The sequence below is a fragment of the Crocodylus porosus genome, unplaced genomic scaffold, assembly GCF_001723895.1.
Source record: "Crocodylus porosus isolate Cpor-Errol unplaced genomic scaffold, CroPor_comp1, whole genome shotgun sequence".
Classification (NCBI taxonomy): domain Eukaryota; kingdom Metazoa; phylum Chordata; order Crocodylia; family Crocodylidae; genus Crocodylus; species Crocodylus porosus.
The window spans coordinates 8,964,611-8,980,563 of NW_017728931.1; the positions used below are offsets into that span (position 1 = coordinate 8,964,611).

Genomic DNA, 15,953 nt, shown 5'->3' on the forward strand with positions numbered 1-15,953 from the left:
GCCTGCCCGCCCGCCTGCCTCTCTGCTCCTCGTCCTCCTCCCCCCGCCCGCCGGGCCCGGGCCCCCGGCCGGGCAGTGGGGATCGGCCCCCGCCCCGGGGCCGCGGTGCTGCCCCGCCATTATTTACTTGACAGCTGCCTCGGCGTCCCCCGCCGCGGCCGGAGGAGGTAAGGGGGCGACCCCTGCCCACGCCTGCCCTGGAGTGGGGAGCCGGGCGGCCCCGGCCTAGCCTCGATTTTTCTTCCCTCCCCCTCAAGAGAGGTTTGTCCAAGGGGAAAGGAAAGCGCGAGAAGAGGCCGTCTCCTGGGAGCGCCACCCCTGAAATAGCTGGTGGCTAAAAGGGGAGACGGGAGAGGAGGATCCTCCGTGTCCTAGGATAATGCCAGGGACTTGAAGGGGGGCTGGCGACCCTTTTTTGCCCCTCAGGGTTTCTGGTTTCATCCGCCACCCTCCAGTCTCCCTGCGTGTCTGGAGGAAGAGCGTGGGATAGCTGGTGGCAGCGCCCCCAGGATGGGGCCCAGCAGAGGAGCGTGAAGGGCTGCCCCCCAAAAAGCCGGCGCTGGACACCAGCCCCCTCCTTGCAGACAATCTTCCAGACAGAGTGAGTGACCACATGACATCACCTTTTGCTCCCCCTGCCTCTTCTTCCCTTTCCCCTTCTCCTGTCTCTTGCCCTTTTTCTTCCTCGTGGTCTTCTCATGTCTTTTCTGTCTGGCCTTCTTGGTATTTTTTCCTTTTCTCCATCTTCTCTGTCTCCTTGTTTCTGAACCCCCCTTCCCTTCCCCTCCCCACTCCTCTTTCTCCATATGCCTTTTCTAGCTCTGTCACTAATTGTCATCTTGTATTCGTTATAAAGAGTTGTGCTGACTTCTCTTTCCAAGCAAACTGCTTCTGGGGGACTGCAGCCCCCTGCAAAATTGCAACAAACCTTCTGTCACTTTCCCCTTCCACTTTCTCAGAAGACTGTATTGACTTTCTCCTGCACTCACCTTTCATCATTACTCATATGAAATTAATTTCTATCATCCAGGGGTCAACAGGGAGGATCACATTGACTGAACAGGCTTTGGAGAGGCAGGGTGAATGCTAGTGCCTGTGCCCTGAGCTGTGTGTCATGCTGCACTCATGGGGTTGTGGGTGTGAATCCTGGCCTTATTGCCTGGGGTGTGGATTGTGCTGTGCTTGGGTGGCTGGGGATGCATGTGAATCCTGGTGCTAGAGCTCTAGGACACTGAGGAGCTGAGCCTGCAAATCTCAGAGCTACTAGTATTTTGGGGGCTAAGGGTTTGTGTGGTGGCCTTGCCTGTGGGTCCCATTGGGCACGGGGCCTAAGAAGTGGAATCCTAGTAGTACGGGTGGAAGCCTTTTTGAAAGCTCAGGAGATCTGTTCCATCACTATTACCCGTCCTGTGTTGCTCCCTCTGGGTGAAGAGTCATGGAGAGCGGACCTTCAGTGCATGGGGCAGTTAAATGCCACACCAAGTGAGCTCTGACACCAAGACAGCCCAGTCATCCTCCCCCTGCCCTGCAGTAAGCATAGTTGCCCTGGGTCATTCATTGGGAAATCTGGTCAAAGGGAGGAAGTGAATGTAGGTCCTGAGAGCAGATGCTCCGCCCCAAATACTTTGTCGCTCACCTGGGAGCTCTCTTTCTGTATTCAACACTAGTGCAGACTTCATTATGGCATGTCACTCCCCTGAGACAATTTTGAGGAAATCCAAGACTGGAGTATCCCTGGCCTTGACAAATACTGGCTCAGTATCCAGAAAGGGACTGCACAGTGGAAGGGAAATTCCAGAATGAGGATCAAGGGGGATTTCTTGGTGTGGCTGGACAGGAAGCTCAGGCCGTGGAATACCAGATGCCCCCCAGGTGACAGCCCCTTCTGCCATGGCATTTTGCCCTCCCTCTTCTCCGTAGCATGGCACAGTGGTTTGTCCAGAGAGAGCCTGAACCCATAATGCATGTTTTCTAGATGTGCTGTCAGATGCCCTCCCACCTGTTGCCCTCTGGTTATGCAATCAGACTGTTTTGAGTGGAGGCATGTTATCTAGTGCTGGGAAGGAGATAACTGAGGCATTTTGGCCTTTGCACATTCAAGGGGGTTTGCTAGCTTTTCCTGCTCTCGAGGTTAATTTACCTTCCTCTGCCTTCACTCTCACAATAATGACTTGACATTTTTCTGGTGTTCTTTGGTTCTGATGGATGCCAAAGCACTTGCAGAATGCATATACCACCATTGAAGAAGTCTGCTCCCCCCCTGCCCCAGCGCACATATATTTTTTATGGGTGTATAACGTTATTGTAATTTCATATTTTTCTCAGCTGTCATGATGAAAGACCAGAGTTTAAATTTTTGGTCCTGGGCTTTAAATATTCATGACAAAGATGCAAAGCTGATTGTGGTGCATTGTCTGTGTATGTGTGTAATTGTTTGTTGTTTGTACGGTAATCACTAAAGGAGTGTATTCAGTGCTATTTCAAGCACAAAAAATTAAGCAATCTCTGCCCTAAAGAGCTTGCAATTTGAAAGACAGACTAGCAGAAGCCAGGAGATGCTGGTAAATTGAGAAGAGGAGATAACCTTAGAGGTGCATAGTGCACATGAATTTTCACTTGGGTCTGAAATGCAGCTGCCTCTGGGGTGGAATGCTACAGCCCTCCTGCCCCAACGATGGGATATAAAGGTGCAAATAGAAGGGAAAAGGAAGAATGTTATGTATTTCCATAAATGCAAAAGTCTTCACAGGCAAATTTAAATCTTTGCCTATAGGAGTTTTGGCTAAGACTTTCCTAAAATTTAGATTTCAAATCCTTATTTAGACACTTAAATTGGTGACCCTGATTCCCAAAAGAACTCTGCAGCTCTCGATTGACTTTGGGGAGAGCTGGGTGATGCTCAACACTTTGAAAATGAGGCTATTTACTTAATTGCCTGAATATAGATTTAGAAGTCTAAATTCAGGCACTCAGGATAGCAGATCTTGGCTTTACAGTATAAGCAATCTGATCTCTTTGAATGCCCTCAGCTCCTGAGGAAGTCAGTGGGGGTCTGAGGATACACAGCACTCTTCTGGGTCAGGCCCTAAATGAGAGGGTCTGGAGAGGAGCAGTAGGAGGATTATACTGTTGTGGTTCTGTGGTAGAATTTTTGCCTGCTTTGTGGGAGACCTGGGTTCAATTCCCTGATGTGTATAAACCTGCTGTTTTGGTTCAGTGGTAGAATTCATGCCTGCCTTCCTGGACACGTATATATTTCCTGCCTCAAGCAGGGGGTTGGGCTAGATGACCTCTGGAGGTCCCTTCTAGCCTTGTGACTCTATGACATTCTATGACATAACAATGAAAGATCATATGATGACATTCATGTTAAGTACATGTCTTGGTTCTTGTTCGAGTTTTGTTTTCAAATCCATGGGCCTATGGACAGCATCTGGGATCTGGGTAAGGGGTCAGGCAAATCCATATGTGGCTGAAAAGGCACGGAGAGTTTAAGGAGGCTGAATGGTATTACCTGTTCTGGGATTTGGCTGCATCTCCCAATCCTTGCAAAAATTATTGATGCTTCTGCCCAAAGTGTATAACTTTTTTGTTTGTAGGAAATGGTTTACTGACTTTGAGTGGTGGGGCAATCGACGCTGTTCCTGGAGAAATGTTCTTTCAGGCATCAGCCATGTACCACCAGCCCTGCCACTGTGTAGCCACCTCTAGTAGGGAGTTTGATTTTTTTGTTACACTTCAGACCTTTGGCTTTGGTGCTGAAAATGCTGGAAGGGAGATTTCAGTGCCGGTGCAATGTGGACATCTGTCTGTGAAGAGCTTGACTTGAAGAAATAATTCCCTTCATGCAGCTGTGAGATGGGAATGGCTTTTGGTCATTCCTAATCGAAAGGTGAAAGGCTTTCTCTCATTTTTCCCATTCTTCCCTAATAACCATGCCCTCTCCCCAGCCTAGACCAGAATCACAGAGTCTCACAGTGAGGGCCGTGTACATCTTAGAGTTCTTTAGCCAGCAATCATGCTTTGGCATCGTGCTCATATTCTTTTAAATAAATTATTTCTCTAGCCTGAAAGTTTGTGAAGATAACCTTGAAAATATTAACTGAGTGGCCACGTCCTCAGAGAGCTTGAAGTAGCATCTCTGAGACACTGACTGCTCCTTCTGTAATTTCTCCCTTGTCATGTTAACCTGACACAAAGATGGCCATAAACATAATCCACAGCAAGTAATATTGCTATTTTAGTAATTGTTATCTTACCATTACCACCTGCCTGCTACTCTTTCACAGATGTCTATAAACCCAACTGTTCCCTCTTCAGGTATCAAAATCTCCAGCTTCTCTCTGAACATTTCTACTATGATGCAACTTGCAAGCAGAAATCTACAGTATATTAAAAGTGAAACCATGGGGACGGTGCAAGACCAATTGAATTTAATACAAAAACGAATAGCACTGAGGAGACTGTGCCCAGTAAACTGGTTCTTTTCCTATTTACTACATTCTGACACTTCCATTTTAAAATTTCAATGGAGTTGGTGCAGAATATCCAGTATCTCTTAACCCAGAGATCCTGCAGTGGAGTTTAGGACTGGTTTGCTGTAATAGATTCTGTGTGGTTCATTGAGATGTGAAAGGCTCCTGTCTCATCCTTCTATTCCTCACCCCAGCATGGGGCCTGATTTGGATTGGCTTATTGTCTCCTTGCAGTGTCTCATTACACTGCCTCTTCTCACCCTATGGCAGCCCCCTCCTCAAATCCCTTCACTGGCTTCCTATCTAGTATCGCACCATATTCAAGTTCCTCCCCTGCATGTTTCCACCCTGCCTACATCTGCTCTCATTGCCTCCTACACTCCTGTACTCCTCCCAGTTTTCTCTACTGCTCTGCTTTTCCTTCTCACTACATTTTTGGCACTTTCTCCTGTTGCCCTGTATGTCTAGGACACACACCCTGTCCTCATACGTGCCAAGTGCCCTCCATCTTCTCCTTAAGACTCTTTTCTTCCAAAAACTCTCCCTTTCTATGAATCATTGCCTTTTCTTACCTTTGGATTATATCAAGTGCCATGTCCTTTTATGCAGCTATACAATGAATAAACATTCTGATCCTTCTGAGGTAGCTAGTCCTGCCAGCCTGGAGCTGGCAGTGTTGCTTTAGAAGTGACAAGCTCTATAATCCATCTGACTCACCCACTCTCCCACCCTTCCTCTTCTTCCCCCCGCCCCCCCCTTCAGGTGCAGCTGGACTTTAATGGGTGATCTAAAGTTAAAAGGCCTGAGGCTGCATTTTCTTATTCTCCTGGATTCCTTTCAGCCCTGCAGGATCTTAGGCTTGGATTGGAACCCTAGAAGTGGAAGATTTGGGCAGGCTTCCATTTCCCTCATCCCTCTGAGCCAGCCACTTCAACTGATACAGAGCTGGGTTAAAATAAGTGACCTGTAAAGGGAAAAAGAATGGATCCATGCTGCTCTCTTTATGTATGAAGGAGCCTGAAAAAATGGTGGGGGATAAAATGAGGGTTGGGGAGAGAGGTTTTTATATAGATCAAAACAAATCTATATTTCCTTGTTTTTATACATTAGAAATAGAGGCCTTGGTCTCACGGTTTTGTGTAGCTGCCTAGGGTAGATCTGGTAGAATTCTATAGCCTTATAATGTTGTTGGATTTTTGGTTGTAGTCGTGTTGGTCTAAACTTGCTAAGAACTTTTTTCCAACTACTCAGTTGGTCTAATAAAAGATATCACATCTACCCAAATAACTTTGCCTGCCTATAACCTCATAAGTATTAAAGCAGTGAAATCTGTACATTTGAGGAAGAGACCAGAGCCCTCGCAGTCCTGCACAGCTGAAGCAGGAATGTTGAATTTTTCACAACATTTTTTCTTCTGAACTGCTGTTAAAAAAATAAATAATAATTCCAAATCCTCCTTTTTCCTCATAGTTTTTTGTTAAGGATAGCAAAGTAAGTAGAGTTTAAATAACTTCTTTAAAAATACCTTCCATGTCTTTGGATGTCTAACAAAAACAAGTGGGGAAAAAGCTTACTGTGGGTGATGTGGGACAAATCACTTCACTGTCCTGTGCCTTATTCCACCTTTCTGAAGGTAGTAATGGTACTGATCCTGTATAAATTGTTTGGATGTACAAGGATTGAAAGTGGATGTACAAGGATGGAAAGTGCTATATGTAAAGAGCTGGATTTATTATTCCCCATATATCTAAGGTACTGAACAGAAGGAACAACCTTGGGAAATTAAACAAAAAACCTTTCAGGCCTTCAAGGAAAAGCAGAGTGCAAACCTTTTTTTTTATTCTTTGCGGTGAAAAGTGCATTACCCAGTCCTCAGCCTAGAACTGCTTTTTGCCTTGGCTTAAGCACAGATATTCTGGATCTCATGAAACTTCTCTTAAGGTCTCTTATAACCCTTTCTCAGCCAGATCTTAAGGTCTCTGTGCTATCTTTTTTGTGGCTTCTTGGTGTTTCTGATGCTTGATTCTTGAAATTTTGTTCTCTCTTGACTTCTGGCTACACTGTGCCCTAGTTCTGTCCTTTTGCTTTGGTCACTTGTTCACTGTCCATTTCTGTACAGGTCTCACACAGTTCCTGCAGCCCACTCAGTCTCTTTGGATGAACTCATATATTCACTTGGCTTCACTACTGTCTTCATGCTAGTGATTCTCAAACTTCTCTCCTCAGTCTTGCATCTCAGTGTCTCTTTTTGGTATGTTCCCTTAAAGGACTTGCTGACAACTTAAGTTTATCACAGCCAAAATGGAATTCTGTAAAGTCCCTCTGAACAACCTTCCCCATCAATTAATTCCCCCACCCTTTCTTCATCTCTGTGGTAACACCACATCTACTCCTAATCTTCCAAACCCACAACTGTTTTATGCCAGATACGGACACTTTGTTTATACCCTGCTGCATCTTCTTTAGCTTCTCTAAATTCAACCCTTTCTCTTTGCAGTTAAAATTCCTGTCCTAGCTGGCACTATCTTCCACTTTGACTGCTACAACAGCCTCCTTACTACCCCCTTTGACAACCATGTCACCCCTCCAATCCATTTAAACACAGTTGCTAAGGCTCTCCTCCTGGATAATTGTTCTCTACATGATCATTTCCCCCCAGTCTTGTTCCCCTCCCCTTGCCCTTAGCCACCCCATTAAATTCCAGTTGCTTATCCTTGCTTTAAGGCCTTTTGTATTTTGGTGTCTCCCTTCTTGTCTGCCCATGTCTTGGATTGCACTGTTGTCTTGCTCTCTCAACAAGGACAGCTTGATTACTTGCTTTTCCACTTCTTCCATGACTTTCCCCATGTGTTATGTCTATACCATATGCGAAGAAAGTATAGACTGGCAGTGAGAAAACATTATCTTGCCTTCCTTCAGATCCCTCCTTGGCTGACTTCTGCCTGGATACTTACAGGACAACTGCCAACCTACGATGGCCAAACATATTGGGGATTGCACACTTACATACTTATATCCATAGATTATATCTAATTTGACATTTATGAATAAATTTAATTGGATTGTTACCCTTGTCTTTATGTTCCACTTTCCTGACATGGGAAAGTGATTTTAAATAAAGGCTAGAAAAGCTGAGACTTCCCTCTCTTAGCAAGGAGGGATGAGGGACAGGATAGAGTATTGGGAAGAAGACCCATGGCTCCGTGAGGTTGCAGGGGAGAGAGGAAACTGTATTTAGCATCTGGAGGGTATGGGAAAGGGGACATAAGATTTTATTGGACCACGCCTGTTCAAATGGTGGCAAGACAAATGTGAGCCCATATCTTCAGGACACATACTCTGGTTGAGATCTTAAGGCCATTCTCCTTCCCAGCCACAGCAAGTGGACAAAATAGTTTTTCTTCTCCCTAGAGCACTGCCTCTTCTGTTGTGCTTTCTGCCCTCAGCTTTCATAACCTCTGTGTCCCTCAGTGGGTTAACTGCTCTGTTTATCTCACTGTTGCCTCTTAGCACCATCCTCTTCTTCCCCCACCCCCTTCCCTAATCTGTGTGTTTTAAATTACTTTATTCCTCTCTATTTAGTGTCTCTGCTGTTTGCAAGTCCATTCATAGCATCTGACCAAGTAGGCAGAAAGCTCAAAAGCTCCTGCCTCTCTGAATAAGTTAGTTTGTAAGGTGCCACCCTGCCCTCCGTAACTTCAGACTAACATGGCTAGCTATCTCTCTGTCATTTATGTATGTTGTTTTCAATTAAAAGCTTGTCCGTTAGAAATTTGAGGGATGACAGTGGTCCATTAGTTGAGAACACTTGGGAGCCACTGTTCTAGGCAAGCCACAGATTGCTGGGACACCGTGGGACTGTTTGCTATCTCATCAGCAGAAGAATGTGTTATGTGGTCTGCTTCTGGCCATGTAAAATAGGTGTAATAGCTGTAGAAGACCATTTGCTCATTAATTTCTAGAAACTTGGTGTGCATCCCCTGCCAGAGCTTAGAATCCACTTCTACAGATGACATAACATGGTGTTTGACATGTTTTAGTGCAGGGGTGGGCGATTTTTTTATTTTTGGTGGAGGGCCACTTACTGAGTTTTGGCAAGTCATCGAGGGCCGCATGACTGGCAGCTAGGGGCAGATAAATATTAATTTTCTAACTTTTTTAGGGGCCGTGCAAGCTGGATAGAATGGCTTGGTGGGCCGCATCTTGCCCACCCCTGTTTTAGTGACTCCTGAACGGTTCATATAGACTGAACTCAGTGGTTTAACTTCTTGTGAATAGGTTTCAAACACTCCTAGTCCGATTTAATTTTCAGTATGTATGAATGGCATTCATGTCACCCAACCAGTCTGCTGACGTGTAAGGTTTGTAGTATTGCTAGTATTATATCACATAGGAAACGGTCATTTTTTCCACTGATGAATCCATTTTTACGGAAATAAGTATAACTTCTCTTATATGAAAATGTATGACATTCTTTTATCCTTAGTTTCTATAACTGTCTCTTCTGTAGTAATGAGATCTGCACAAGATGCTGCATTACTTGAATATAAGATGACCCTGACTATAAGATGATGGCCCAATAATTAGTTTTTATGTATGGAAAAATCTATAAATTTGATATAATTTTCTAGGTATAGAATCTAATTGTTGGCGTGTTATCTTGGATTTGGCCCCTTCCCACTGTTACAGTAGAGAAAATAAATCTGAGGGTCAGGTAGCCCTTTTGCCCTCTGCACCCCTGACTTCTTCTCCCTGCAGCCTCTTCCCTTTTTCTTTACTCTGAGACCCTGCTCTCCTTGAGCACATGGAAGTGAGGAGCCAATTAGAAGACACTGATCTTGAAATAAACATAGCTGTAATCATTTCCATGTAGCACCAATAGACATAGTTAATCCAGAATTGATGTATTTTACCTTTTTGAAATTACTGCAAGTTTTTTAGCACAGGTACTCCATAAACACACTTTTAAGTAGCACTTTGGCACCTACATATATACAGTACAAACTATGCATGATATTAGTCCAAAGGAAAAAGCTCGTGATTTATCATAGCTCTTTGGGCTGGGCCCCAGCAGTCTCAACAGCATTTTAAGCCATGATGACAGCACAGATCAGCACTGTTCATTGTGTGTGTGTGTGTGTGTACATACTACAGATGCCCTCCCTTACCCCCACAAAGGATCCATGTGCAATTAGCCCCCACTCACAAGTGGAATTGAGCATTCTTGTCACAAACCCTGGGGATCTTCCAAAAATTTACATACAGATGAGTTGCAGGGCAACCTGTTCTGGCTCCACCTCACGGAGAGTGCAAGCACACTAATGATAGGTAACAAGCTGAGAGAGGAAGCAACTGAGTGACTTGGGTGATTTGTTTGGGCCCCCATTTGGTGACTTTTGCCAGATATTTAAGGCAGGTGAAGAAGCAGGAATAATTGGAAATGGGAAAGAAAGGTGCATTTCAGCTCTGGGAGTGAGGAAGAAATCCAAATATATGTAAACTAGTAGCTCACCATGACTTTAAAAAAGTTGGCACTGAGAGGTACTGCACTCCATATATCTTATTCACATCGACTGCACTAATCTATCTTTATCATAAGCTTGGGAGATACCATTAGGTGGTTTTCAGCCCTGGTAGTTTTACTTGCTTGGCAGGGGAGAGAGCCTTCTTTTCAGCCTTGATTGACTCAGTGTATTTAGAAAGTAAAGTCCTGCCTGCAGTGCAGCAGATCAGCCAACCCCTGTGAGAGTCTACAAATGACTCCAAATGCGAGTATGTTGGCTACACAATTTATAGTGTTGGGGAATTGCTGCTGGGCTTTACTCCAGCTTGTTTTTGGCTTGGGGAGCAAGCAAGACTAGGAAGCATCTGAACTCCAAGGCCTCTGGGATTGGGGTTTGGGGCCTGCACATAGGATGCCTGCTATGGATTTGGGAGTATCTGAAGCCTCAGGCAGAAGAGCCTGGGAGGTAGCGCCACACAGACTTGAACAATTTACGTTCTGCTCAGATGATAGAATTTGGAACTGATTTGGCTGATTTGGGCAAAAACACAAAATTAAAAAAAAAACAAGTGGTAGGCCTTTTGGATAAGATCAATCAGTTTTGGTACAGAATGGAGAGTGTCAGGCTGGTACTGCAGTACCTCCAGGCCTAGTGCCAGTTTCCTGAAGAAGGAGCACCTGCCCTCGCTGCTTTTTCTTTTTCTTTCTTTCTTTTTTTTTTTTTTTTGGCCCTTTTAAAAAAAAAAGAAAGAAAGAAAAAGGTTCCCATCAACATTTTTGGCACCAGGGGAGAGTGTCGGAGCTTCCTCTGGCCTCTCGGAGTACTAGCCTGGTCCTCCAGGCCCAGTGCTTGTTCCCTCCTGGGGGAGCAATTTCCTGTGTCGTGTTTTTTTTGTTTTTTTGTTTTTTTTAAAACCACACATGTTGGGGGGGAGGTTCCCGTCAGCATGTTTGCCTCATAGGGGCCACACATTTTATAGTCATGCTTAGTGTTGGCTGCATTTAAATCAACTTCCATGACTGAATACATGCTGTTTTTTGGCAGCAGGTTAATGACAGACAATGAATTTAATGAGATTTTCTTGTACGTGAATGCAAGACGAGGGGCTTCCTCCCCATGCTGTTTGGGGGGGCGGGGAAAAGCTTGTCTTGTAGTTGGGTAAATATTGTATTTTATATCTGATTCTGTTTTGATATGGTCTCTAAATTTCAGTGGCAGTCTGGGTACTATATATGTATGAAGTATAAGAACTATCCTTCCTGGAAGGTTTATACTGGGTACCATACTGGTGTGCCCAAGATTAAAACTCTTTTGTGCATTCTGCCTGTTTCAAGGGGTAAAATACCTTCTTTTGAATATAGTTTCTCTATGACAGGTTCATAACTGGTTTTCAAGGCAAATTTCATTCCAAATAAGTACTCATAAAATTGAGTTACTCCAAAAATAATGCCCAATGTCTCTTTCAGTGTAAGAGAAATTGTTTTATTAATATTCTTGAAGTAAATGTCATGGATTTCTCCTTCCCACCTTTGCATATGTTCAAAATTATGGTTCCTAGCTGTATTCATAAAGCATTTCACAGTAATGGAGGAATGCCGTGGATTAAAAACTGCCAGTAGAATTGTTCATTACACTTCTTAAAAAGCCTTATTTTGTCTTTTGTTCCAAGTCCATTTACATTTTTTCCTTGTAATATTGACACTGTTATTATAGATGTACTTGGAATAAATCTTTCATAGTAGTTTTAACAGTTAAAAATGATCCCAGCTTGAACGCATTTTTAAAGTATATAGCTACATTCTTGAGAGCATGAATACTGTCTTTTAACTGATGTATTTCCTTCTCCCTTCCGCACCTATGCTGTGCTATAAATAGCCAAGTTATTTGTTAACTTTGAACCCATATTTTTGCAATGTTTACAGTATCCCTCAGAATTTCTCAAGGGTCCCTCTCCATGTCTCTCATATCTACATAGCAGACAATAAAATAGAAGCCTATGAGAGCTCAATTGATTCATTTTTTTTTTAACCAGGCAAGACGTACTACGTGGTAACCTTTCAAGCCCTTTGTGCATCTCTACAGCAAAGATATTAAAACTTTAATAGTGAATGTTGCATCCTAGCCCTCACAGTTATTAGAATGTGGCTCTAAGACCACCTGTTGATGTGTTTGAAGCAGGTCATGTTCTGTAAACTTCACCATTACTGCCAGTTTTGCACATAAATTCTATGGTTTTGGAAGTAGGTGCTGATCCATTTCCAAACTGGGGTTTATGGTGACTTTATAGTCCCCACAATTGTTCACACTTCGTCAGTTTCAGGAACGCACACAGGCAGTGCAGTTTTTTCACTAAACTCAAGATATGAAATTACTCTGCTCCTGCAGTTTCTCTAATTGCCTATCTGTAGGATTTCATAAAACATAAGGCACTGGTTGAGCCTTAAGAAATGCAGGTTTGGCCTTTTTTTAGAGTGTGCTATTATGCCTTTTGCTAAGCTTGTGATGCATCAAATATAGATTTATATTTTTCTTTCCACTTTACCAGCAGACCTAGTCTGTGGTGTACTGTACTTCGCTAACTGGCAGAAACAGTTTTCATAATATAGGACTGTATCCATATAACAATTACCAAGTGCCCTTGTAATTTACATCAGCAAACTTCCACAGTTTTTCTCTTCCTTTTGATTATGATGATTTTCAGTTTCTCTTACTGTTGACTGATCAGGAAATTTGGTAGAAATTGCAACTGTTGCATCACTTGTATCTATTTGCATGAACACAGCCTGCAAGGTTTGTGTCTCTGTTGCACTGCAGACGCCTCAGTACTGGTGTCACAGGCCATCTGGTTATGGACAAGCACAGATTTTGTAACAGTCTCCTTCATATTCACAGAGCTAGTATCGTGCTACGTGCTGTTAGGTGACAATAAGTTCCTTTTGTTGAATTTCTTTCTCCTTTGTGGCATATGACAAGCATGGTCTGTGTGTCCCCTGTTACCACATCTCCAGCACCTCATCTTATTGTAAAAATATTACTGCTTGCTGGGTTGTTACCAAGCAATGGAAATGTGATTCTCGGTACAGTGACTTCTGTCATCTCTTTACTGTCAGGGCTGGTTTTCTTTTTTCATGCAGCATATAGGCAAAAGGGTTTTCTTTTGATTGACTTGAATACCAATGGTGTGTCCACTGCTCTTTCCAGATTAGATTTCCTTTTATGAACAATATGCAGTAGCTTCTCTCTTCATTCTGGATCTCCGATTCCAGAAACAAGCAATTCCCTAAGGGCTTCTCACAGATAGTTATTAAAATGGTAGGTGGTAGACAGCAATTTGAGACTAGGCAGGAAATCAGATATGCCTTCTCCTTCGTTCTGGTTTCTTACATGAAATTTCCCTCTCTCAAAGAGGAAGCTTGCTTGGGTTAGATAACATTTGAAGCATATCATTCCTGTGATACAAGTCCATATCTCCTGGTTCCTGAGGGAAAATACAAGCCTTTCAAAACAGCAAACGTCTCTTGCAGCTGGAGTTAGGAAAATTGATTCCCTCCCCTGCCCCCCTTTGTGGCACTGGCATAAAAATATTGCAGCACCCTTTGCACATACACTTCAAAATCCTCATTTCTTTCCTCAGAGCAGAAGCTGTCTATTTTTCCAGGTATAGCCATTTTTACCCTTTTTTATTCTTTTCCTTTTTTGGAAGTTTTAAACGTTTGGGCCAGCAGTTTTTAATTGGATCAGAATAACAACAAGAAAAAATAAAGTGGCAATGAATCTAGTTAGTAGATTGTGTGAGTCTTTAACAGGTTACACCCAGTCTCATTTCATTCACGCTGTCACGGTACAGCTTCAGCTGCAGCTGATTCCAAACCAACAAGTCTTTGAACACTGCCTCAAAGAGGCAACCAAGCCATAACCACACTCACCACAGTTTTTAAAGTGCCATGCATCGTAGCCAGGATTTTTCAGTCCTGCCATGCTGGATAGGAAGTACCTGGCTAAGAGAGACAATTTTGCAAAACAGCAGGACAGCCAAAGTATTAAATTCTTTGGCCAATCAGTGCCATGTGCAGCACAGGAAATCTGAGACGGGAGGGCCAGGTTTCATTTTTGGCCTCAGACAGTCACTGCTCCCAGGATGTTTAAGGCAAGACAGCAGCTTGTTCTGAGACAAGTAGTTAAATATTACTTGTCTGGAGTGAATTTGTGGTTATTCAAAGCCACCCGATGATAGGATTTTCCTTTAGCAATTCCCATTCTGCCTGAAACTTACAAACCGCCATATGCGTAAATGCAGATTTAAGCTCATTCCTCCATCGCCCTTGCCCTTCTTGATTTGGGATTATAGTGGAGATTAGTGCCGAAATAGGAAGGCTGTGTATCCTGGGTGTTTTCTTAAAATTTCAATAGAAGTCCAGGATTTTGCTCTGCTCAGCATCGAAGTTTTTCCCAGTACTTTCCAGCTTGCCCTAGCAAGGAGCTGCTTGGGGCTGGAAAGAGTGGGGGGTGTGCACATGCACACACATGGCTGACATGCGGCCAGGCAGGCCCCAGCAGCCGCATGCAGATAAGTCTATGGGGAGGTGGGAGTTGGAGGCCGAGGGAGTTGGGGACTGTCTGGGGAAGGAGGGGTCTGTGCGTGCCTGTTGGTGCTGAGTGGGGCATTGGAGCAGCAATAGGGCAGGGGAGGCTCCTGTCCATCCAGCAGGAGAAGGGGGTGGAGGGGTCTTTCAGGGGCAGCAGGGAACTCTGTGGCCTGGCCAGCAGCACTGGGGCCAGTGCCCTTGGGTGGGGCAGCTGGGAGACATTGCAGGGCTGGGGGGCGCAGGGGCTGCAGGCCAGGAGTGAGGGGCATGGGCCGGGGGGGTGGGGCACGGGCACATGGTTTGTGAGTGAGGGGCACCATGGGTCAGGAGCGTGGGGCACAGGTAGTGGGGCTGCAGGTTGGGAGTGAGGGGCACCAGCATGGTCTGGGTGGGGCTGTGGCTTGGGAGTGAGGGGCAATGTTACGTGTAGCAGGGTGTGCTACCTAGGGGTGTCCATGTTTACCCCCAGGTCCTTTAACCATGCCAGTCTTGCCCTATAAGCACCCTTGTTCTTGCCCGCCACGTCTTGTTGGTATGATGAATATAGGGAGGCTGCCCTTGAGCTTTAATTTTGGACACAGTCGGGCTAGATCCTATTAACCCTGTTGTTTCTAAACCCCTTGATATCCTGCTTCACTGTGGATGGTTCCCGAATCTGTCAGCCTTATGGGCCGTATGTGTGGCTCCAACCACCCCTTTACCATGCCCCAAGCCTCACCGATGATAATGGTGTTGTCTTGGCTAGGCCTCGTATATTAATTCGACCCCTTGTCCTCGCCAGGCTCTCTGCAGCCCTGTCTCTGCATCCTCTTTGGCACCGGGCTCTGTTGCCCCCTACGCCTAAATGCTGCACCCTCTCTGGCACCGGGGTCCCACATGGCAGTGGGCCCCAATGAGGCCTTCTCTTTCCCCAGATAGCCTCACCTAAACCACCGGTGTTATCGGACAGCACACTAGCCACAGCCAACCACCATGAGTCCCTGGGCTGTAACATAACGCAGAACTCACATCGTGCTCTGCCCCTTTGAAAGAGTAAAACTCCCTTTCTGAGGCTCAGTGCCCAGTAGGCAGGGATACCTTTTGGGCTCCTGGTGCACCCTTTGTTCTAAGAGTAGTGTATCTGCTGGCTACCACATCCCTGGGCCCTTCCTTCCTTCCTGGAGGCTCCTTCCCCTTCAGCTGCTGGTAGGGAACCAACTCCCTAGTCCCAGCCCTGGGGTTTATGTGGGCTTAGGGCCTTGCCTCCTTCTGCCAATATCTTCATTAACTGGTTGTCATGGCAACCTTCACCTAGGTTCTTATCTCTGCTCTAAGAGAAGCAGGTACCTTAGTGCCCTGCAATAGTAGGGCATGGGCATATCATTGTCCCCTCCCCCCCGCCCCCCCCC

The 15,953-nt window shown here is 45.0% G+C and overlaps 1 protein-coding gene across 4 annotated transcripts in view; it reads left to right on the forward strand.

Annotated features, from left to right (window-relative positions):
- Positions 1-52: 52 nt before the first annotated feature.
- Positions 53-15,953, forward strand: part of FOXJ2 (forkhead box J2) — a 44,364-nt gene continuing 28,463 nt past the window's right edge. For 2 of the 4 annotated variants that reach the window (XM_019544160.1, XM_019544162.1), the window contains exon 1: positions 56-601. The gene's annotated coding sequence lies outside the window, so the exon portion shown is untranslated. Of the gene's footprint in view, positions 602-3,766; positions 3,893-15,953 lie in introns of those variants that run through there. The other 2 variants (XM_019544163.1, XM_019544161.1) reach the window with 2 other exon arrangements.